Source organism: Phyllostomus hastatus, unplaced genomic scaffold (genome assembly GCF_019186645.2).
Source record: "Phyllostomus hastatus isolate PE091 unplaced genomic scaffold, TTU_PhHast_1.1 phas_contig_210, whole genome shotgun sequence".
In the NCBI taxonomy this organism is placed as follows: domain Eukaryota; kingdom Metazoa; phylum Chordata; class Mammalia; order Chiroptera; family Phyllostomidae; genus Phyllostomus; species Phyllostomus hastatus.
In genome coordinates this window covers 34,320,779-34,344,002 of record NW_025333737.1, presented here as the reverse complement: position 1 = coordinate 34,344,002, position 23,224 = coordinate 34,320,779, and positions in this window count along the sequence as shown.

The following is a 23,224-nucleotide window of genomic DNA, read 5'->3' as shown; positions in this document are numbered from 1 at the left end:
AGACACGTTTGCAAGGGAGTACGTGGATGAAGGCTCTGCACAGGCCTGCACGAGGGGACGCCAGCGGCAGAGCAGGCCAGGGGTCAGGCAGGCAACCTCCCTTCTCAGCTATGGTCCCTTCGCCCAGCCGGCCGGCCCTTCCCCTTCCGAAGCCAGCCCGAGACAGTGCCACGATGGGCCGCTGCCCGGGCTGTGGCAGAGCCCTGCGTCTCCCCGTCCGCCCCGTCCCCCTCCAGCCGCCGGCCCCGATGGCCGTGTCCTCCCTGCGCTGCCTTCAGGGCCGCTCAGCCCCGCACCCGCCTTGCCAGCTGCTGACACAGTTCACCCCACCGCGTTCAGAAGACCCGCCCCCTCGCCTGGGACGTGAGGGTGCCCCCGGCTCTCCAGCTGAGCCAGGACGCCGAGGTGATGGGGAGAGAGCCGGCGTGCCACGGGAGAGCCAGACCCGCCCGCACTCACCGGCGACGGCGCCTCCAGCAGGGCAGGGCCAGCCAGCTGGCTTCTGGGCGGCGTCCAGTCCCAGCTGTTCCCCGTGTGACTTGGGCCTTGACTCTCTCTCCCTCCCCCCGGAAGCCCAGCCGCGGAGCGGCCCCAGGCTGCCGGGAACCCGGCCGTGCTATTCTGGGAGCGTGCTGCAGCCCCGGGACGCCGGGCGGCCGCTGACACGTTAGCCCCTCCGGTTTCCTCACTGCTCCTCTCCCCTCTGAGGATAAGGCGGCGTTCGGCCATTATGCCAAGTTTCAGAGCCACGGATGGCGTGGCTGAGGGTCTTAATAGCAGCTGTGGTTTTGCTAAAGTGGGACCTGGCCATAAACAGGCTGTACTTCAGCCCTCTGATGCAGCGGCCCGGGTTCTCGCTGTCCCTCGTGCGGTCACTCCCGTTCAGCTGAGACTCGCCCGCACACCCGCCCTGCTGCGTTAACCCCTTCGCAGGCATTCTGGCCCCGTCCCCTCCACTGAGGTCCACGGAGGGGTTTCTGCTGAGGGCCTTTTTTCTTTCATTTTTTAATAGAGGCTGTGCGAGCCCTGGCTGGCGTAGCTCCGTGTATTGAGCATGGGCTGCGAACCAAAGTGTCGCAGGTTCGATTCCCAGTCAGGCCACATACCTGGGTTGCAGGCCACGGTCCCCAGCAACCGCACATTGATGTTTCTCTCTCTCTCTCTCTCTTTCTCTCTCCCTTCCCTCTCTAAAAATAAATACATAAAATCTTTAAATAAAGAATTAAAAATATTTCCTTAAAAAAATAGAGGCTGTGTGATTTGATGCTGCACTTCAAGTGTCAAGGCTGAGTTCAGGGGACCAAAGACAGGAGCCCGAATCGCACCCCCACCTGACAACAAGGCTGAGCCTTAGCATGATTTACCCGACTTCCGGCAGCCCTCACCGAAGCCCCTGAGATGACAGGGTCGGCTGTGGTATCCCCACGTGGGGACTGGAGGCCAGGATGGGAGGAGAGCCTGCCCACGGTCACACGGTGACGGACATAAAGGTCAAGGCTCCTGTCCTGACTTCCCGCCGTGGCACCGGAGTCTCGGAGCTGGGAGGAGCCCCGGCGCTGTCCAAAGAGCACAGAGCGTGCTTCTCCGTGACGTGGGGTAAGGGCGATCCCGGCCACACGTGATTGCTGTAGAGCACAGGCGGCAAACACGAGGCCCTCGGGCCGAACCCGGCCCTCCACCTTGTTTTGTCCGGCCCAGCACCTTGTTTCTACCCGGCGACAGCGCCGAGCTCCTTGCCCCTCGTTAAGGAGCAGTTACATGTACACAGTCCTAACACTCGGCCCTTTGAAGGCAACCTGGAAGCTGATGCAGCCCCCGGTGGACGTGAGTTTGACCCCCCTGCTGGAGAGATGACCTGAAACCTCAGATCTGGGAGCCCCTGGCCAGAGTGCCCGGTGATCCAGAACTTTCTGGCTCCAGGCTCACCCCCCTTCCACTGCCTGATCTGTGCAGGGGCAAAGCAGCTCACAAAACGGGGAAACGGGCGGAGGAGCTGGTCCTTAGACTTTCTCAGACTTCACGCAGTTTCCGAATAGGTTGAGTCATCTGTTGCAAAAGCAGACTTCTGGGTCCCCTCGCAGACTCTGCAGCCCAAGTCTCCGACCCAGAAGCCCAAGAGCCTGTTTTACAAAATCCATGCTCCCCCCGCCCACCCCTACCGCTTTAACCAGGTGTCGAATGATGCACGCTGACCTTGAGACCCGGTGAGGCAAGGTTGAACCAAGAATCGTTCAAGTCCGCCGTGAGGAAAGGAGGGAGAAACAGAGGCGATGCACAAGCGGCGTGGCTGCCCCGTGAAGCACTTTGCCATCACAGCCCGTGGGCGGTCCCCTGCTTCTCGGGGGAGGAAGGGCTTTGGAAGAGGGCGTAACTGTGGGGCCAGAGCGAGGAGGCACAGAGCCCCCTGTCCCTGGGAGGAGTTGCAGGAACCGAGAGCCTCGCTGCCCCCCATCACCCATGCCTGCCCCTCTGCGTTGAAGGGGATGATAGCATCATGAGGGGCCTACTGGGCTTCTCCGTCTTTGCCTTCCTTGCCCTCCGGCCCCTGACCAGTGATTTGGAAGCTCAGGGGGTCTAACCCCCATGACCAGCAGTCTGCTCGGGCGAGCTCCTTGTTTTCCTGGTTTTGCTGGTCCCTGGGCACCCAGGGCTCTCTGCCCTGGTGACCTCCTGTACCTGGCCCTGTCTTCCTCGCTCTGCTTGCGTCTGTCAGACTGCCGACCACAGACCCACATGACCGGCAGGCCCGGGATTCCTGCCTGTCGGGAGGCGAGAACTTCAGGAAGAGGGAAGGGGCAGAGCTCCAGGAGAGAGGGTGAGCACGTCCCAAAGACAAGCCCCCAGAAATGCTTTTCTGGAGCGGACCCCTTGTAGGTCCCCTCTCCCTGGAGGTCCGAGGAAGCTGCTGAATCATTTCTGGTTGGTGTCCTGTCTTACCTCTTTCCACCCCAACTCCTCTTTCTAGACACGGAAGGCTCCAGAGATAAATGTCGTCAGCTGACCTTGATGTGAGGGCCAGGGATGCCTGCAGGGGGCATTTTGGGTCAAGGTGATGGGGGCGGGGGGTGGGGACGGGGCGTTGGGCGGAGAATAATGTTTTCTCCACCCTTCTAAGTGCTCTGCAGGGGACTCTGTAACAAAAGATACATTCGCAAGAGAAAAACAAGTGTGTTTATGAACGTGTATACTTTATGTACGCAGAAGAGATACCCAGGGGGAAATGAGTAGGGCAGAGAGGAGGCTTGGACCTCAGACTTAAATACCATCTTCAGCCCAAGGCAGCAGAAGGAAGGCTGCGGGAGGTCAGTGCCGGGCAGGTGGCCAGGAAGAGACACACTAAACAGGAGTCAGTTTTGTTGGGCAGAGTCAGGTCCCTGCCTTCCCCCTTGGTGAGAGTCCCACAGTGTCCAGAGCTGTCTCTCTCTTCGTGGTGCAGAGGGGGAGGCACCCCCACAGGCGGGGATTTTCTTTTCTTTTCTTTTCTTTTCTTTTCTTTTCTTTTCTTTTCTTTTCTTTTCTTTTCAGGTTTTATTTATTTAAAGAGGCTCAGTTTAATTTATTTTTAGAGAGGGAAGGGAGGGGGAGAGAGAGAGAGAGAGAGAGAGAGAAACATCCATGTGCGGTTGCTGGGGGTCATGGCCTGCAACCCAGGCATGTACCCTGGCTGGGAATCGAACCTGCGACACTTTGGTTGATAGCCTGTGCTCAATCCACTGAGCTACACCAGCCAAGGCGGGGATTTTCTTTATTCATAAAAAGTTCCCTTACAAAAGGGTAATTGGGACTGACTTTAGAGCTTCTCCAGGGTAGGCTGTTGTTTTTTTTTTTTGTTTTTTTTAATAATTGGCTCAGAATCCTCCTTGAGGCGTGTTTTGGGATGGCGTGTTCAGTGGCAGCTGAGGACAAAGCATACCCTGTAGCCTTTCCCGCTGTGTTACGAGGGCTACACCTGGCCCCGGAGGCATCGTTAGAAAGTGCCGAGCACACCTGGAGGTTCTTTGCATACAATTTTCATAGGTGATACTGCTCATTCAAAGGGACAGTTCACGCCCTGGCCGGGTAGCTCGGTCGGTTAGACGGTGGTCCAGATCCATCAGGGCTTCAGGCTGGACGCCGGTCAGGGCACGTGCAAGAAGCGACCGATGAATGCGTCGGTTTAAGTGGAACCACACACGGCTGTTTCTCTTCTCTTCTCTCCCTCTCTCTCCCCCTGTTCCTCTCTCTAAAACCAATCAATAATAATAATAATAATAATAAGGTTAAGGAAAAAGGTACAGTTCAAATGCTGTTGCCTTTTCTTATTTCTGCATTTGTTGCCATTGACTCACTCCTTTGCTGCAGCCACTGGCTGCTGCCTGCTCTCAGGTGTGGGTCTTGCTCCCCGACTCAGAGAACAAAGGGGAGTGGGCACTTCTGGGGACCCAGGGCTTCCGGGCCTCTGCTTGTCGGAGCTCATTTCCATCTGCTTAAAGCAAAGCAGCCCGCGCAGGAGAGAGTTACTCCCGACAACCCTTTCGCCCTAATCCCGTATTGCGTTTCAAAACAGTTGTCCTGCTTATCATGGCCATTTCCTCACCAGGGCTGGACCGGCTCATTCCCTGGGCTTGGCCCTGCTCTGGCAACAACGCGTGATCCAGAAAAGCCCCCTCGGGGGGTGCCTAGCCTGCTGCTGCCTGCTCTTGGGTCCTGCCCAACACCCGCCCCCCCCCTCCAGGGGCCAGGGAGTTCTCCCTCAGGACCAAGGCCCCGGTCCGACCCGAGTAGCTGTCCCCCCGCCCCACCTGCAGTCCGTCTGCACAGCCAGCCACGGACCGTGCTTCCCCGCTGCGAGCCCTGGGGTGGGATGATGGAAGCGGAGCTGTTCAGTTAAACCAGGAGCATCGTGTGGGGGGTCGGGAGACCCAGGCTCAGCACGTGCCTGGCTGCCGAGTAACTGGCCGTGCGGCCGCGCAGACCAATCGTCGACTCTCTGGGGCTATTTTCTCACCCGTGTGAATAACAACAACTTACCACGTGCCAGGGACTGACGTCGGTATGGATTCACGCCTTTGCTCCTCCCAACAGTCCGTGAGGTGGATACAGTGACCCACAGACAGACCAGCCAGGATAAATGAGGACACTCAGAGAGGCTGAAGCACCTTGTTCAAGGTCATTATCTAGGAGGCGAGAGTTGGCCCCAGAACTTCTGGCGGCCGAGCATGCCGCCTCAGGTGGGGCGGGAAAACACGTGGGACAGGTTCCCGGGACACGCAGTGGCAACAGGCAGTAAATATAAGCAACTGAGTGGCACAGAGTGTCTGGGGTCAGGAGCCAGGGGGAGCGGGGTAATGGGGGGCGTCCGGCCTGGATCCTCTCATGAGGCTGCAGTCCCGGGGTCGGCCAGGCCTGCGGTCTTGTGAAGGCCACACCAGGGCAGGAGGGTCTGCCTCGGAGACGGTGCCCTCACACGGAGCCGGTGGCGGGCCGGAGGCCTCCGGTCCTCACCGGGTGGGCGCTCCACGGGCCGCGGAGCGGCTCCGGCTCTGCCTTTCACAGCCCTTGACCTTTTTCTCTGTGTCTCTGTGTCTTCTTCTCTGTCTCTTACGGGGACACTTGTCCTTGGAAGTAGGACCCACCTTAATCCAAGGCGACCTCATCTCAAAACCCTCATCTTAATTGTATCTGCAAAGACCCTTATTCCAAATAAGGTCACATTCTGGGGTTCCAGGTGAACGTGTCTTTCTGGGGGGAAAGAGAGAGACAAGACACCCTTCAACACACGGAACCTCCCAACCAACTCCTGTTATTTATTTGTTGCAACAAATGACCCCAAGACTTAGCAACTTCAAACCGCAATAGCTGTCTTCTTACTTCTCATAGGTCCTTCGAGTGAGGAATTCGGGAGGGGCGTGGCTGGGAAGCCCTGGCTTCCGGTCGGTCTGTCTTCTGTTCCGTTGCAGCCAGCCCCGGAGGTGCCAGTGCAGCCCGCAGGTCAGGCAGCCGGGGGCTGGGCAAGCAGCTTCCTCTCCTCCTGTGGCCCCCCGCACGTGGGCTAGCTGGGCTTCCTCCTGGCCTGGCTGCCTGGGGGAGGTCAGACCACTTCTCAGAGAGCGAGGCGAAGAGCTTGCCTTTTGTGATGTGGATTCCAGAATCACCGAGGGTCACCTCCACGGCTCTGTCCTTCAAGGCAGCCACCCAGCCCTGCCCTCCCCCTGGGTTCCCCGCCGACAGTTCTCTGCAATAGTGCGTCTCCCTGTACAGGTGCAGAGCCTGAGGCTCCGCAAGGGAAGTGACGGCCGAGTCACCGGAACGAAGGGCAGAGCCTCACCTGAACCCAGGAAGGTGACCTCAGGGCCCGTCACTGTAACACGTACTTAGCACCTGTGGGTGGTTCCCCTTCCCCAGTTGTCTGTCCCTTCGACTCAGGAAAACGGGCCCCAGACTGCTCCCCAGGGTGTTTGGGGACACTGGGGACGCAGTGCGGGAGGCCTGTGCGGGAGGCCTGTGGGCGGGTAGCCGGGTGACTGGGCGGTTACCAGCCCTGGCTACGCCACACCTGTTGGTGTGGCCTTCTGCAGTTTCCTGTCCTATAACAGAAGGACCCATGCCTGCCCTGTCACCTTCCGGTGGTCACGGGGGAAAGGAGGCTCAGTGTGTTCGAGTGCTGGCTAAGCCATTCAATGCTGTCCAAATAACAGGCATTGGGTGTCCCTCTGAGTTGCTCAGAAGCCACAAGCAACCTAGCTGCTTTACGGACATTTTTTAAATTTTAATTTAAAGGCACCTGCCCTGGCTTGTGTGGCTCAGTGGATTGAGCACTGGCCTGCGAACCAAAGGGTTGCTGGTTCAATGCCCAGTCAGGGCACATGCCTGGGTTGTGGGCCAGGTCCCCAGGTGGGGGTGCATGGGAGGCAACCACACATTGATGTTTCTCTCCCTCTCTTCCGCCTTCCCTTCCCCCCTCTCTAAAAGTAAATAATAAAATAAAAATAAAAAAAATAAAGGCACCAACCCCAGAAGGAGGAGTACCGCCCTGCAGCGCTGCCCCGAAACCCAGGCTGGTTCCCTGGGAGGCCACGGGGCCAAGGTGTCAAGGAGGGACTGTGGGCTTTGGCGCTCAGAGTGGCCAGAATGAGACGGGGGAAGGGACGAATCCCCCAGAGGACCCCTGTCACCGAGGGCTATGTAAACGAAGTGCCCCCCAGTTCAGTGCTGAACTCGATAATTCATTTTTATCTCTCCCAGTTGCACGGGTCGGCAGGGCTCCGCCGGCCAGCGCTTCCTCAGCGGCAGGGGCGGGGTCTCTACCCAACTGCAGCCAGAGAGCAGCTGGGGCTGTGGTCTGCTCCTCTGGAGGCCCGGCCCGGCGGGAGGTCCGAGACGGCCGCTCAGGGCTCCTCCGTGTGGCCTTTCCCCTCCAGCAGAGAGGCCCCGGCTCCGTGAGCGGCAGCCCTGGCCTCCAAGAGCAGGTAGAAATGGCCAGCGTCTCAAGGGCTGAGTGCGGGTGTGGTTCAGCATCACTCCGGCCGTATTCTGTTGGCCAAAGGGCCATGACGCAGCCCAGATACAAGGGGCAGGGGGAGTGGACTCAGCCTGTCAGTGGGCCGGGGGCACGTACCTATAAGGAGGGCAGGAACTGGTGGCTGCCCCCTTCGGAGACAAGCTATGACCCACAACAAGGGACCGTGCCCACTCCTCAGGCTCCTGAGCTGCCCAGCTTAGCAGAGCTGTGGCTATGGCCACATGGGGGCCTGGCTTTGGCAGAAGCGTGGGGGCAGGAAGAAACTCCTCCACAGCAAAGCCACTGGGCAGCCTTAGCCCCTGCCCCCATCCGCCAGGTGCCGCTGGCTTTCCCCGATGTCGGCACAAGCCCTTGGGGCACCAGGGTCAGGGGCGCGATACACACACCTACAGGTGGCCACTGTCCAGCCTGGCCTCGCTCCCACATCCTGACCACAGCCCCGACCAGGCTGTCGGATGGCTCGGTGGGAGTGGGGCTGACGGCCCGCCGGGCAGCCGCGGCGGGGCAGGCACAGACCCAGGGGGGGCGGGGTGGGGGGAGGGCAGTCAGAGCGGGAGAGGGAAGCCAAGCGGGCAGTCCTTGCATTGACCTGGCTATCGCGCTTCAGTAGAGAACGTGTTCCAGCCCGCTTATTTGCAGTTCTCAGGCACGGCGGAGTCGGAGCCTTGCCCGGTCAGTCCGCCCGGGCCCCACCCCCACCCCAGTCCTGGCTTCCGGGCTGTGACTTCCCCTGAATTTGCACTATGCTCCCCGGCTTTCCGAGCCAACCCTGGCCCTGATGTCTGCCTTCCTGAGTCCTTTCCCTGCTCATTCGCTCCTACGGCATCACTGGGGTCCCCGGCACGTGCCGCACACTGGGAACCACCCTCGAAAGCTCACATGGGTGTAATAAGTTCCTGGGGCTGCTGTAACAAAGAGCCGCAAACAGGGTGGCCCCAAAGAACAGAAATGTGTTCTCTCACGGCTCTCGAGGCCCTGAGTCCAAAATCAGGTGTCGGCAGGGCGGGTTCTTCTAAGGGCCCTAAGGGGGGTGGGGGCGGGCCTTGCATTCCCGTCTCCTAGCTCCTGGTGACCCCCAGTAGTCCTTAGCCTGTAGACATCTCACTCCAGTCTCCGTCCCCACCTTCCCATGGCCTTCCTCTCTGCGTCTCCAGGGACCCTTTCTGGTTCTTAATAAGGACACTCGTTTGCTTGAGGGCCCATCTTAATCTGGTGGGATCATCTCTCAACCCTGACCTACTTAGAGCTGTAAAGACCCTGTTTCCAAATAAGGTCACATTTGGGAGTTCTAGGTGGAGAGACATGTGTGATTCATACCACTCAACCCAGCACACGGGAGCGTGGGATGTTCAGCCAACAGCCTCCAGAGAATCCTTCCTCCCAGCACCCTCAGCTTTCCCAGGACCGACCGGCGGCAGCTGACCAAGAGACGGGCCCCTGGTGAGCACGTGGTGGCTCAGGCGACGGCATACTTCCTCTCCCGAAAACACGGTCATCCCAGCAGGCTGCCCCTCTGCCCCGGCCCTGTCTGCAGAGGCTGCCACCTGTCCTGCCCACTCCCATTCTTTTCTTCTTGGACGTCTTGTATACGTGCTCTTATTCCTCCTTTTAGGCAAAAGCAGATCTGTGTGCCCTGGAGCAAGCGGTTGCTTCTCTGAGCCTCAGTTTCCCGCCCACAGCACGGGGTGGCTCAGAGGGTTCGTCTGAGCATCGGAGAAGGTCTAACTCAGCAGTTCCCGGCACAGGCCTGGTGCAGGGAAGGCGCCCAGTGAGTGAGCCGCCGGCCCCAGCCACAGGCCTGGTCTTGCCCGATTATATTAGGTCTTGTGTTAAATGCTTTCCATGGGTTATCTGATCTGAACCCGAGGGCTCCAGGAACCAAGTACTATTTTTATTTCCATTTTGTAAAACAAGGAAACTAAAGCTTGGGGAGATTATGTAACTTGTCCAAGGTCATTCGGATAGTATGTGGCGGCGGCAGCTCTGAGACTTGAACCTAGTTTTCCCCACTGTGGCTGGGTCCTAAGCCCAGGGCGATGTAGATAAGAACGAAACTATCTGTGCTCCTGGGCCCAGATCTCTAGACTCACACACCCTCCGGGAGATGTTCCTTGTTCATCTCTAAGTGGCCACAGACGTGTCCACTGGGGAGGTACCTGTTTATGTTGAACTACATTGGCCAAAGGTGGAGTGAGTTCCAGGGGTGAGCCAGGGGTGCTCAGGTCAGCAAACATCTGCTTCATCTCCCCCCACATGAACTCTCTGCCCCTCTGCTGTGGTGCACCCCGGGCTTTTGGGGCACCTGAGATGGCTACTGCAGGTCCACAGGAGTTTTGCAAGGATGGCCCATCCTCAGGATGCTCAGACCAGCCCTAGCAGGGCCAGCAAACTACACTCCACCAGCCAAACCTGGCCCGCCGCTTGTTTTTATAAATAAAGTTTTATTAGCACAGAGCCACGCCCATTTGTTGATGTATTGTCTGTCTGCTTTCTTGCTTCAGTGGCATCGTTAAGCAGTTGTGATGACCTCTGGCCAGGAAGCTGAAGATCTTTGCTACATGGCTTTTCACGGAAACCGCTGACCCGTGAATTAGAGCGAGTCTTCAGGCTGCCGTGTGCACCAGGTGAGTTCTGGCTGGGCTGGCAGGGGAGGGAGGAGCTCACGTTTTGAGTAAGAGACAGCCTGTTGGCGGGCTGGGCTGGTGTCTCTCCCAGCCTGGCGGGCTGGGCTTGTTCATGAGGAAAATGGGTGGGGGTCGGAAGTGGGGCCAGCAGCTGGGTGTTCGCTCCCGCCCCGAGTCTCCTTGGCCACGGAGCAGCTGAGAGAACACAGCAGGGAACACTGTTGCCCTCTGTCCCCCAGGTCCCTGGCGCCTCCGGAGGACGGGACGGAACTTGTTCCCAGTACTCGAGGAATTCCTCCCTCGCACACCCAAAAGTGACGGCAGAGCCCAGCCCGGGGGCAGGGGGTGGATTCCAGAGCCATACTGTAACTCGAGCTCAGCGGCTGAAGAGACTTGGTTTGTGCGGCTAGCTGGAGGGGCCTAGGGTCCCTGCCACCCGCGCCCCTCACCCCCGCCGTCTCCCCCTTTCAGGGAGATGTCCTGGGGACTTCGCCTCAGTCCGTGGGACTCTATTAGGAGCAACAGTGGTCTCCTCATGGGGTTCATTTCTTTGCATCTGAAGTGTCCCGGGTTCTCCAAAAACTGCACCCCAATTCCTTCCTAGACCTGGGAGGGGCTGGGAGGGCTTGCCCTGGCAGACTCCAGCCACTGGGGCGGGAAGCAGCTCCCTGCCCCCCACACAAAGAGCTGCAAACAGCCAGTAAACAAGCATGCATGCACACGGCCCCACGCCTGGCCTCCCTGCAGCCTGCTGCCTGTGAGGGTGTGCCAGCCCCCGGCTGTGCCCTTGGGTGCTGAGTGCAGCTGGCCCCGGGCTGGCCTCCGAGCCCGCGGAGCCGGCGGCACACCCAGAACCAACCCCGGCGGCACGCCGGCTCTGTGGGAGGGTGGCGTCCACGCCGGCCCTGCACTCCGCTGGGCTGCTGTCCCAACGACAGACTTACCCCCCACCCCACGATTGGTTTCTTCTTTTACTTTATTTTATTTGTTCCCAGGGATTGATTTTTTAAAATGTGTTCTGTGCTGACTGCATTCTGTTCTACAGAGTTCCTCCCTCTGGCACCGCGGCTCCGGCCTGCCGGACAGCCCGGGAAAAACCTATGTCGCACACCAGGTGGGTGGGGGAGGGTTGGAGGGAGGAGGGACGAGCCGTGGCCTCAGCCAATGTGGAGTCCCCCTTCTCTTTCTCCCACCTCCCCTGGAGCCCCGGTCCCCATCCCGGCTGACGTCACTGCCACCCTCAGACCACAGGTGTCCCCGCCAGGCCCAGTGACCCACACGCAGGCGCGGAAGAGAAGCCTGCAGCGTAGGGGGACTGGGCGCTTTCGGAGGACCACGAACTACATGCTTCCACTAACCTCTTTGGTCACTGTGGACATTTACAAATTTTTTTAAATCACAAAAGGAATTCGCAGTTATGGGAAAATATGGAAGCAACCCAGAGGTGTTTGAAGACGAAGAGGAAGGTGTCCTCTTGCCTCCCCCTCCCCCTCCCCACTTACCCCATTGCATTCCCTGGAAGAAGCCGCTCAGAACAGCGTCGGCTGGAGTTTTCTAGATATTTCCGTGCTTGTTCACGCGAGTCTCACCACGATTCACGAGATGGGCAGCTCAGCGGTGTAGGTGCCAGGTGGGGGCTTGGGATGTCAAATTCGTCACCCCACGTCCAGCAGCAAGAATCGAGGACCTGGGCGCGCAGGGGCGGAAGGTCACGAGGGCTGCGGTTCCGGGAAGGAGGCCAGTGCGGGGGGCGGGGCCTGGTAGGGCCAGTGGGACCAGCAGCACCCACTGCGGTCCTACTGGGCGCTCGGCTTCGGTGCTGGGCCACAGCCTCGTCTGTTCCAGAAACCGGAGAACTGGAGGGTGATGCATCCAGACCCAACAGTCATAGGACGAGACGAGATGAATGCCCATTCCACCATAATGCTTTAGAAAACACTACAGGTGAAGTTTCTGGCAAGCGACATGGCCAAATGAAAAACAGGTTTTCAATGGGTGAGAATTATCTTGCGGGCTGAGTCGGAAGGTGGTAACCATTCTGCTGGCAAAGAGCGAACCCAGCTCCGTCGTGCTACTTGGTAGAGGATCCTTGTTAGTCTGTGAATCTTTCTGCAAACCCTTCTCAACTCCGTGTGCGTAAAAGCAAGCCGATTTGCATTCTTGACACTCCTCAGGAAAAATACAAAGTGTTCTCCCCAGGAAGCGGGTGAAGGGCTGTGTAGAGTTTTTCTATAAAGTCAGCGATTCTTCCCCTCTTCCAGCCGACCCAGAGCCGACCCGAGTGCCAGAGTCCTACCTGGAACCAGAACGGGCCACCATGCGTCTGTGCCTCCTGGTGTGAGAAGGGACGTACATCTGCCTTGATCCGCTGTTTTCGTCCGGGTGCTCCTAACAACCCTTGTAATGCCCCGAGGGATAGGAGAGGCTTCTGATGTTCATGACCAGCCCTGCAGTTGGGGGTGACTGGAGGAGGGTCCCTCCCTGGCCTCTGGACGGGGCTGGTCACCAGGGGTACCCAGCGATGAGAAGGTTGGGGAGTGTTCAGCCCATCGCTGGGGCAGCACTGGCAACTACGCTGTCACAAACACTCTTGAACAGCAAGACTGGGGGGAGCTTCCGGGCTGGTGCCCCCCATTCCGGGAACACGGCGCACCCCAGCTCCTCGAGGGCCGAAGCGCCAGGAGGGCCCCAAACACTCCCCCCGGGGGCGGTCTCTTTGTCCCCCTCTCCCTCCCAGGCTCCAAGGACTCCCTTCTTCTGCCCCCGGACCTTGTTTCTGAGCCCATTGCTTCCGCAGCTCACTTCTCCTACGTCCGGGACATTCTAAATAAACCTTCTCTTACAGTTTGAGTCTTGGCTCTGAGTTCTTTCGTAGCCGGAACTCAAGCAGCCAGACGTCTGACTCTCCCGGGTCTAACACTTGGTGCCGTTTCGCCGCCCTGCGGACCTCCAGCTCCTTGCCTGTACCCTGTGTAACACCCTTCGTAACAAAACCAGTGTTCTAGGAGGCAAACGACCCTCCTGGGTTCTGTGAGCTGCTTTAGCAAATTAATCGAACCCGGGGACAGAGTCGTGGGCACCTCTACCCACTACGCGTGGGCAGCGCTCCCTGCTTACGACAAAAATGTCTCCAGGTGTCGCCGAGTGTCCCCCTGGGGGGCAAAATCGCCTCCAGTCGAGAACCCCTGCCCAGCAGAAGTGAAAACCTTTGTTCATGCACACACTTGGACACGGATGTTTACAGCAGCCCTAGTCACCATCGCCCCACACCGCAGACAACCCCAGGTGCTTCACACATGGGCGGACAGGCGGGGCGCGGCGCGGCCACACAGCAGAACGCCGCTCAGGAGCGAGCGGGACAAGCTGATGACGCAGGCAGTGGTTGGGGTGACTCTCAAAGGCATCATCCCAAGGGAGAAATGCCAACCGAAGGGCACACGCTGTCCGATGCCCCTTCTCTGTGACATTCCCAGGGAGACAGACGACAGTGACAGAGAACATGGGGCGGGCCGGGGGTGGGGCGAGGGTGTGGCTCCCCAAAGGGAGGCGTAAAGGTGGGCTTTCAGGGCAGAGGACCGGTTCTGTGCCCCGACTCGGGTGGTGGCTACACACCTCTAAACGCCAAAAAAAAGGTTCAAGTCAGTTTCACTGTACGTCAGTTTTAGAAAGATCAGAACAAGGAAGGGGAGACTGAAATAAGAGAGAAATGGGTTCTAATTATCAATCTTTTCTTTATTTAATGGGTGATAGCTCCCTCCCCCCACGTGAGGGCGGGCAGGAGGCACCTGCGTTGAACCTGGCAGAGGGCTCTCACCAGGAGGAAAGCATGAGGCACCTTGACCTTGGACTTCCCAGCCTCCCAAACTGCAGGAATGCAGACATCGGGGGTGAATTCCTCTCTCCATCCACCCAGTCATGGGTTCTAGCCACCCTTTTCCTTCACACGGAATACATGTCCTGCTGGCCGCTGTGCCACGGGGCGACCTTCTCCCTCATGCTGCCGCCTCGAGTTTGGCTACAGGAGGTAGCCCTGTGTTCCTGCAAAGCGGCTTCCCACTGGGCCAACACTCGCACGTCCTCCCTTGAACATTTGCAAAAAGGCACTTGAAACTGGGAGACTGCGGGCGGGCGCGGAGACAGCTGGCAGCGAGCGGGTCGCGGCCCCGCAGCCAGGATCTCTGGGAGAGAGAAGGGCAGGACCGCTCCCAGGACCGCACCCGGCTCTCGGAGAGACCTGGTGGCGGAGAAGACCCCCAACAGACACGACCTCCCACCGCCAGGCCAGTGTCTGAGAGAGAAATACGCTCTATCCTATATTAAAAAAAAAAAAAACCCACAAGGATGACAGCTACATAAAGGCATAGCACGAGAACCTATGTGGGGGGGTGGGGAGGACAAAGGAAGACGAACTGTCGTTTCTTCACTCCTCCCCTCCATCATCTATTTCTGGTTGGCTGTGATCTCCAAGGCAAACCCGTCTCGGATATGTTAGTGGAGCCGTTGGGGGCGCTTCCGGGGCGGGGGGGGGGTGAGAAGGGGCAGAAGAGGGCTCCCGCTGGCGGAGGCACAGACGGCTCCCTCCTCTGCAGGCGCGGGGCTGGCTCGGATCTCTGCAGAATCTCAGGCCTCCTCTCTCCAGGCTGCGGGGAGCCGGTGCAGGCGTGGGCAGGACAAACAGCGGGAAGGAGAGAGGAGAAGGAGAAGGAGAAGGAGAAGGAGCGTCAGGATGAATGCCCGGCGTGCTGGTGGTACAGAACAAACTCGAGAGAGAGGGTGGAACGCTTCCTCCTGATTCGGGCAAGGTCCCGGGAAAGGGGGCAAGTCCTCAGGGGGCAGCGCGGGTCTGCAGGAAGCTGGGCCTGGGAGTTCTTCTAGGGTTGCCGTTGTCTTGTTGCTTAGCTCATGGAATCCTCCCCAGCACCCTCCGAATGGGCAGTAGTAGTAGTAGTATTCTCGCTTTAGGGGTGAAGGGACTGGGTGGCTCGTGTCCTGGGTGGACATGAGGACGTCCGTGACCCCAGCCCCCGGGATTCCCCGGCCACCGGGTGAGGAAGCAGGTCGACGTGACCGAGCCCCAGAAACCCTGGACAGGAACCCTGGCTCCGCCGCCTGCTGGGGGACCTCCGAGAAATCAGTCTGCCTCTGAGGCCCCCCATTTCCTCGTCTGAAAAAAAAAGGGTCTGTCCTGAGGACCGAACATGGCAACGCGAGAGAAGCGCTTTGCAGACGGTCACGCGCCACGTGAACGGGACGCGGAGTGATCCCGGCCTCCCACCGTCTCACCCTCGGTCCTGGAACTGCTTCGGTGGGGGCCGTCCGGGTCCAGTACGGAGGTCAGGTGCGCATGTGCGCAACTGTGCTTTTTTTCAGCGGGTGACGTAGTCACACGGTTCTGAAGTGTAAAGTTGCAGAAAGGTCACCAATGAAAAGCCTTGCTCCTCTGTGACCGATGAAACCAGTTTCCCGCGTCTCCATCCGCAGTGTCTTCAGCCGACGCAGCCAGACAAGCCCGCGCGCTGGCTTTCTCTGTGTCTTTCTGCCCGCGCACTAGCACGCCAGGCCACTCCTCCGCGGAGACCCGAAATCGGCCAGCCACACCGCTGATCCGCTCCTGCTTTGATTTTCTTTTGTTTTCCCGCTTTGCCGGGTCTCTGGGCCTCGCGTCCACAGCCAGGCCTCTCTGGTTCTGAGTCTTTGTCCCTGGCCCGGGGCATACTCTGCGTGTGAAATTGGTCCCTGATGGAGGGCCCCTCCAATGCCTTGTCATTCATATAAAAAAAAAAAAAATGCAGCCCCTGGCTGGCGCAGCTCAGTGGACTGAGCTCGAGCTGCGAACCAAAGCGTCGCAGGTTCGATTCCCAGTCAGGGCACATGCCTGGGTTGCAGGCAATGGCCCCCAGCAACCGCACATTGATGTTTCTCTCTCTCTCTCTCTCTCTTTCTCCCTCCCCTCCCCCTCTAGAAATAAATAAATAAAAATCTTAAAAAAAAAAACACGCCACCTAGGTCATTTCACAAATGTGCACGCACAGCCCGACGCCACTTTTCTGGAAGTGGAAGTGCTGGGTGGAAGAATGTGCTCACGCAGCAGATTTCGCCGAAGCGCCCTCCGTGGGGACTCTGCGGGTTTGCGATCCTGCCTGCGAAGCAGCTCAGCGCCGTCCCCGCCCTCGACAGCTGGGGCGGCGGCTGTCAAGCCTTTGATCTTTGCCAGTCTGCCCGGTGGCGTCTGGGTGGCGTTTTTGTCCGACTTCTCTCAGTCTTAGTGAGGCCGAGTGTCTATCTCTACAGCGCCCACCCCTACGGCTGGCCTGTCTCTGTCCTTGCACTTGACCTTGCCCACTCTGCTAGGCCCAGGTCTAGCTTCGCGTTTCTCTCTGCCAGCTCCGTGCTGACTCACTCCCAGGAAGGAAAGGGCAGAGGGCTCAAGTTATTTCTGCTCGCGGGAACCATCCCAGCTGCCCGTCCCCGGGAGACCTCGGTCTCTGGCACTCCCTGTGGGTGCCCAGCGCTGGTCAGACCCGGGCTCCCCGGTCCCCCTGGAACAAATGGGGGTTTGCAGGTAGGGGATCTGGGCAGACGTGATTGCAGATGAAGCGTGGACAGGACTCAGCTGGAACTGGAGCGGGAGCACCTGCGAGGCGCTGAGGAGCAGAGTTACCTCTGAGCAAAAGCGGGAGGAGCCAGGCCCAGCACCGGGGAGGAAGGGTCGAAGTTGGTGGAAAGCACGTTGGGCAGGGAAGGTGGGGAGCCACAGGGAAGGGACTGGGGAAGCCGGGTACAGATTCTCAGCGGAAACCTCTACACACATCTTGTAGGAGAGGCACCCCCTCCTGGCTCCTCAGGTCATCGCCGCCCCTTCAGGGTGAGTGCTAAGAGCTGCCTGGACCGCAAGTAGAGAGACACCCCCTTGGCTGCCCATGGAGGAGGATTCAGGCCACTCGCTGGACCAGTGAGAAGCATGGAGAGGCCCAGTGACCCTCGCTGACCTCTCCTAGTGGGGTCTCGGCCCCCGGGGCAGCCAGGCCAGGTGGCTGTCATTGCCCTCGGCGCTGCGCTGTGCATCTGGCGGAGTCCTGCTTCAGACAGAAGCCAGGAGAAGCCCGTGGCTGCATTCCTGGGCCCTGGGGAGTCTGCCACCGTTATTTCCAGGCTCAAACAAAAAGCAAATTTGCACTGAAAATTGCTGAGGCAGAGTCATCCTGGAGCCTTTCGCAGCTTGGATGCTGTGTAATTTTGTGACCTCCGGGGCATCTGACCCCCTGGGGAGCTGGGCCGAGGCATCTGTGAGCCACAGCAGAGCCCGGGCCTGTTTCAGGCGGTGCTGTTGTCCACCCCAGCCTCTCCTCCCTGCTGGGCTGGGGTCCTGAGCTGTGTCCTTCAGCAGCGGTCAGTGGGGAGGGGCTTCCTTGCATCTCGGGCCCCCATCTGGCCCATTCCCCCATGCTGCAGCTGGCGCCGGATGGGGCTGCCCTTCTGCCGCGAGCTTCTCACTAGGGCTGCAGAGTCTCTTGTCCCCCACGCCTCAGTCTCCCTGGGGGAAGAGTACAAACAGTTGAGGTGTCCCTGAGGCCACCAAGCGATGCTTAATTGCTTTCTGAGAGAATTGTCACCTTCTTCTGGTTTCCTCCGCCTCTCCATGACATTACCCTACCCCCCTGCCCCTCCCCACACACCTCTTCCCCAGCCCCTGGAGGCTCTTGCTTAGAGTTGGGGCTAAGGACATGGGCTCCCTGGCTGCACCCCAGAGTAACCAGGAGCTGTGTGCTGAATGGCAGTGCACGTCTGCAAATGTCTCGCTGCACCACCTTTGCTGAAGAAAAGAGCCCTGTGTGTGTGGGGGTGGGGGGGAGGAATAAATGTGCGTTTCTCCGTGAGCCAGGTGCTCGCTGACAGCGCGCGGACGGATGGTGGCCCGGGCCGGCTGAGTCAGCCAGACTCGGGAGAGCAGACAGCGTGAACCGAGAAGACAGGGAGGGGAGCCAGCAGGGGAGTGAAACCCGGGGAGATCTGGGAGCCTTCATCACAGGAGCTCAGCCAGCACCTTGCACAGCGTGTTTCAGGCTGAGGGCCAAGCGGAGGGATGCGCATCATAAAGGCTGGGCTGAAACGCAGTAGCAAATAGACCCCAGGACGTAGAACGGTTCAAATGCCTTAGAAATCTATCACCTGCTCATGAGACACCAAAGCAGGACCTTTCTCGATCAGTTGGTGACTTTCCTCCACGCAGTGACTCGGGGACTCAGGCCCTTTGTATCTCAGGGCTGTGCTGTCCCCCAGGGTCATCTGCATCCAGCGAGTGGAAGAGCAAGTGTGGGGAAGCACACGCACCCACCTCTTCGGCTCAGAATATATATTTTCTGCTCCCATTCTATTGGTGGGAGCTAGTCACATGACATCCCCTCCTTGCAAAAACAACCAGGAAATGTCGTCTCTGCTCCTTGGTGGCAATTCTCTTCTGGGAAAGGGAGGCAGGGATTTGGGTGAACAGCTAACCATCTCCGCCAAAGCATGAAGTCAAGGTAGTTGGGTCATGAGACCAAGAGAGAGCAACTCATCCCACGTTCTAAGGGGCTATCTGGAAGCGCGAACCGGGTCCTAAACTAGGGAGTCCTCCCTAGTTAACTCGCTGGAGAGGACTTTTGCTTTGGCCGTGGACTCAAAGACCTGACAGCGTCAGGACTAGGCAGAAACACAGGGGGAGGTTAGCAGAGAAGCAAACACATTAAGAAACCTGGATAACTAGGCCTAGGAAGCTGCGCTGCTCACCTGCAACCAGTCTGTCTTATGCAAGAGTTTGTGTCCAGATGTCCCAGCCCAGGCATTGGAGCGGGTGCCTCGGGCGAAGGCCGCGTGGACAGAGATTGGACAGTGCCCATGTGGAGGCGGGGCCAGAGTGCAGGCGGAGGCTGCAACTCCCGGGCGGTGGGGGGTTCAGGATGCTGCCCTTGCCTCCCCACCTGGGCTCAACGGACATGGCCTGGAACCCTCCTTAGTTGTCTGTTGCTGCGGAACAACGTGCCACAGACTTGGAGGCCTAACAGCCGTGTGTGAATTGGCTCCTGGTGTCACAGAGTAGAAGGAAGTTGGAGGTGCTCGGCTGGGTCCCTGCTTAGGGCCTGACGGCCGACACTGCTGTGCTGGCCAGGCTGAGCTCCCACCGGGGGCTCTGAGAGAGAACCTGCCCCCGAGTTCTTCTCGGCTGTCAGCAGGTCGGGTTCCCTGTGGCTGCAGGAATGAGACCCCCGGGATCTGTGGGTTGTTGGCCGGGGGTCTGTCTCAGTCTCTAAGGGCTCCTTTGCTCATGTCTTTTCAGGGGTGCAGCCCTCACCTCCAAGGCCAGGGACGGGGGGCATCCCATCCTCCTCAGGCTCGGAGTCTCGGACCTCCCTTCCACCCCCAGACAGGCTCCTGCTCTTAAAGGGCTCGTGGAGTTAGGCCAGACCAAGTGTGTGACTAACCAGTGCGTTTGAAGGTCGGCTGATTAGTGCCTTTAATTCCACTGCACAGCCCTTTGGCCACGTAAGGTAAAACGCCCACAGGAGGGACACCCAGGGACGGAGATCGTGGAGCACCTGGCAATTCTGCTGTCCACGGGGCCTGAGGCTCGGCATCCAGGACCCCGAGCTGTGTCCTTGGCACGAAAGAGACTTTTATCTTCTGGCCCAAGAGCTGCCCCACTTGGTCCTGCCCAGCCGTGGTGGGGGGACCGACCAGCCTGGCCCCAGGTCTCACGATAGAGCTGGGGGATCTAGGAACAGAGAGGGAACGCACCACCCCCTACCCCGAGTGCCCCACTTTGAGACTGGATCCCCTGCTCAACTCCACACAGAGCCCTCTCCACCCGAGAGGAACACGCCGGGGACCTCACCCATCACGGCCCCACCCTCGTACTCAGGCCTCATGCCCCGAAGGGAGCCCCAGAGTTCTCCAGCCTCCCCAGCCTCTTGCCTCACCCCTCCCACACACACCCCCGCTCAGGGAAGGGCAGGCCTGGACACAGTGATTTCGACTTGGCGGCCACCCTGGCATTCCCTGGCTCACCTCCTGGCCACCCAGATGGTGCCAGCTCAGAGAGGTAGCTCCTGGTTCTTCCCCCGCAGATGGCCCGCCACTGGGGAGGGCAGGGGAGGGAGGAGTGGGGCCTCCGGCACCCGCGCCCACTGCCAGCCTGGCCGCGCCACCGCCCCTTGGCCTGTCCGGGGCTCTCGGCTTCCTGGAGGGTCTGCCCTTAACATGCCCCCAGCACTTCCCCTAACCTGGGTCTTCCTCCTGTCAAAGCTGGTCCTGGGGCAAGGCCTGCTAGGGAGCCTCCCCGCCCGCCCCCAACCCCCCACCTCTGGCCTTCTCCCCTTCGGTGGCTCAGGAATGTAGGTGCCGGCGGCAAAACCACTAAAAATGTTTTCTTAGCTGCCAGCCTCCACCTGGCCCCTCGGAGCACACCCACCTCTGTGCCCTCCCCCGCCCCTACCTGGGTGGCCCCTCCTCAGCCTTGACCAGGGGGCCTCCCCTCGTGCTGGTGGGGTTTCAGGACCTGGAGGACTGCAAGAAGGCCCCTCTCTGGGTAGTCACACAGCTTCACCAAAGCTCCCGTGGAAAGCCATCTGCAGGGCCTTGGAGCCTCTCCCTTCCCCCTGGGCCCCACGGAAGGGAGCACGTGGGGTCCTCTGCAGGCAGCGGGGGTGCGGGTGGGGAGGGCCCGGCCAGGCGCTGGGACCCGACAGTCAGCCGGACGGCTTGGCCGGAGCACGGCCGGGAGGCGACACGGGAAAGCCAGGACCAAGTGGCCGGAGTCCAAGCCACAAAGGGCCGCCTGCGGAGGAACCGGGACTCCATCCTGGGGCAGTGGGACACTCCTGACGGCTTTGTGCCGTGGCAGGGTCAGGGCCGGGTCCAGACGAGGAGGGGACAGGCCTGGAGGCGAGGGGGTGGGGGCGGCACCGGCTGCTGGAGTCCTGGGCCCAGGCTCCCTCCTCCGCGGAAGCGCCCGTCCCCGCACCGACTGCATCTACACTGAAAACCAAGGGTGCGCTCTGCCAGCCCCGGCCGGGCACCAGCCTCTCTGCCGCGGCAGCGCCGGGTCTCACAGGACCCGCTCCTTTCGGCACGTTCTCACCCGGCCCCGCGGCCCCTCAGCCGGCTGGTTCTCCTGGTTCCCTGGGGCCCCTGCTCTCTCCCCTCCTCCTCCTGTGTCTGCCCACATTATGAGTTTTTCCCCTTCGGTTTTTCAAAGACTGAACCCTCTGCTGGTCACCTTTCCGAGGAAAAGAAGGAGGAGGGGAGGCTGAAGGGTGGAGACCCACTGAAATGTCTGAAGGCCACCACAGGCCCTGTCCACACCCCTCCCTGCAGCGATCCTCAGCCAGGAGTGCGGGGGGGGGGGTGGAGACAAGCGGTCACCTCCCTGCCCCGGGCCTGGGCTCCCAAGTCACAACCCTGTGTGAATTGAGCAGGCTGACTGGGTGGTCCCCAGGTCCGGGATTCTAGAACTCTCTATCGGGTCATGACCACACTTCTCCTTTTGACCCCGGGAGGTGCTCCCGTACCAGGAAGCAGAACCACCCAGCCGCTGGGAGAAAACAAATCGATAAACACACCTGCTGCTCACCTGAAATCTTTTCCTTCCTAGGCGTGACCCTTCCCCCCTGAGGTCAGAGGGGAAGCGAGGCTGAAGGAGGAGGGGCCCACTGACAGAGCACTCGCACGCTGAAATGATTCCTTCCGTTTCTTCCCTCGGGACCCAGGGGGCCACCTGCCTGCCCTGACCAGTGTCACCCAGGGGAGCCGGCCTGAATCCTGGCCTCTCTCCGGCCCACAAGAATGCGGGCCACAATAGGGAGTGTGACACTCCTCCGGCCAGGGCCTCACCTCGCAGCGGCAGCTGTGGGGCCAGCACAGGACACCCTCGGGCAGCCTGGTCACCTGACACCCCCCCCCGCCCCGTGGGGCCGTTCCCCCTACACTGAAAAGCCCTCCGACGGTGTGATGTCACACAATCACGGAGTGCCGAGTGAGGGCAGGGACGGAGATCACGGGGCCACGTGGCTGCACCCCAGGCCAGCTCCCGGGGGGTGGGGGGGCGGCGTCCTCTGCCTTTGGCCGCCCCCTCACTGGGCGAGGCAGGACCAGGACCTGCACTGCGCGGGCCGGAACAGCGGAGTAAACAGCGGGGCGGAGAGGCCCGCAGGCAGACTGCTCTGGGCCCCCGGAGGCCAGTTCCCTCCAGCCCCGCTGGCCCCGGGCGCCCGCCTGTGGTGTCAGCTCCCCACCAGGAGCTCAGCGGCGGCGGTCACGGGGTGGCCCGGAGGGCGGGGCCGAGGGCTTGGCGCCCTGATTACAGCTGCCTCAGCCGCCAGGGCCCTGCATGCACTTTCTGCATTTCTACTGCTTCCCCTCACAGACGTCATACAAACTACTCTTCGTCCATTTAAGAAATACTTCTTGCCCTGGCTGGCGCAGCTCAGTGGATTGAGCTCGGGCTGCAAACCAAAGTGTTGCAGGTTCGATTCCCAGTCAGGGCACATGCCTGGGTTGCAGGCCATGACCCCCAGCAACCGCACATTGATGTTTCTCTCTCTCTCTCTCTCTCTTTCTCCCTCCCTTCCCTCTCTTAATAATAAAAATAAATAAATAAAATCTTAAAAAAAAAAGAAAGAAATACTTCTTGACGGCCCGCTCAGAGTCCTGGGTGGAGCTGGAGCCCAGGGTGGGCGACCACTTTGAGGCAGGGGCACCCCCCCGCCGGGGCTCTTGTCCAGGTTCTGAACCTCGGACCGGCTCGGGGACTTAGCTGTCGGCAGCCTCTCTGCTTCTGGGTTTGCTCGGCTGGAGTGCTGGGGGACAGTGCAGGCTGTCGGGGGGACACGGAGTGTACGGAGGGCCATGCGGAGTCTCTGCTCTGCTAGAACTCCGACGCCGTCTCTGCGGAAACCCGCCCAGGCGGCCGCCGCCCGTCATCTGTGAGTCAGACAGCAGGAAGTGGGACCTCTGTCTCCAGGGAGGCCCCGATGACCTCTGTAGCCCACGGCCCCAGGTGGCCGGGGCTTGATTTATGACTGACAGCTCCCCTGATTCTCACCCTGCGTCCAACGTAGGGCCA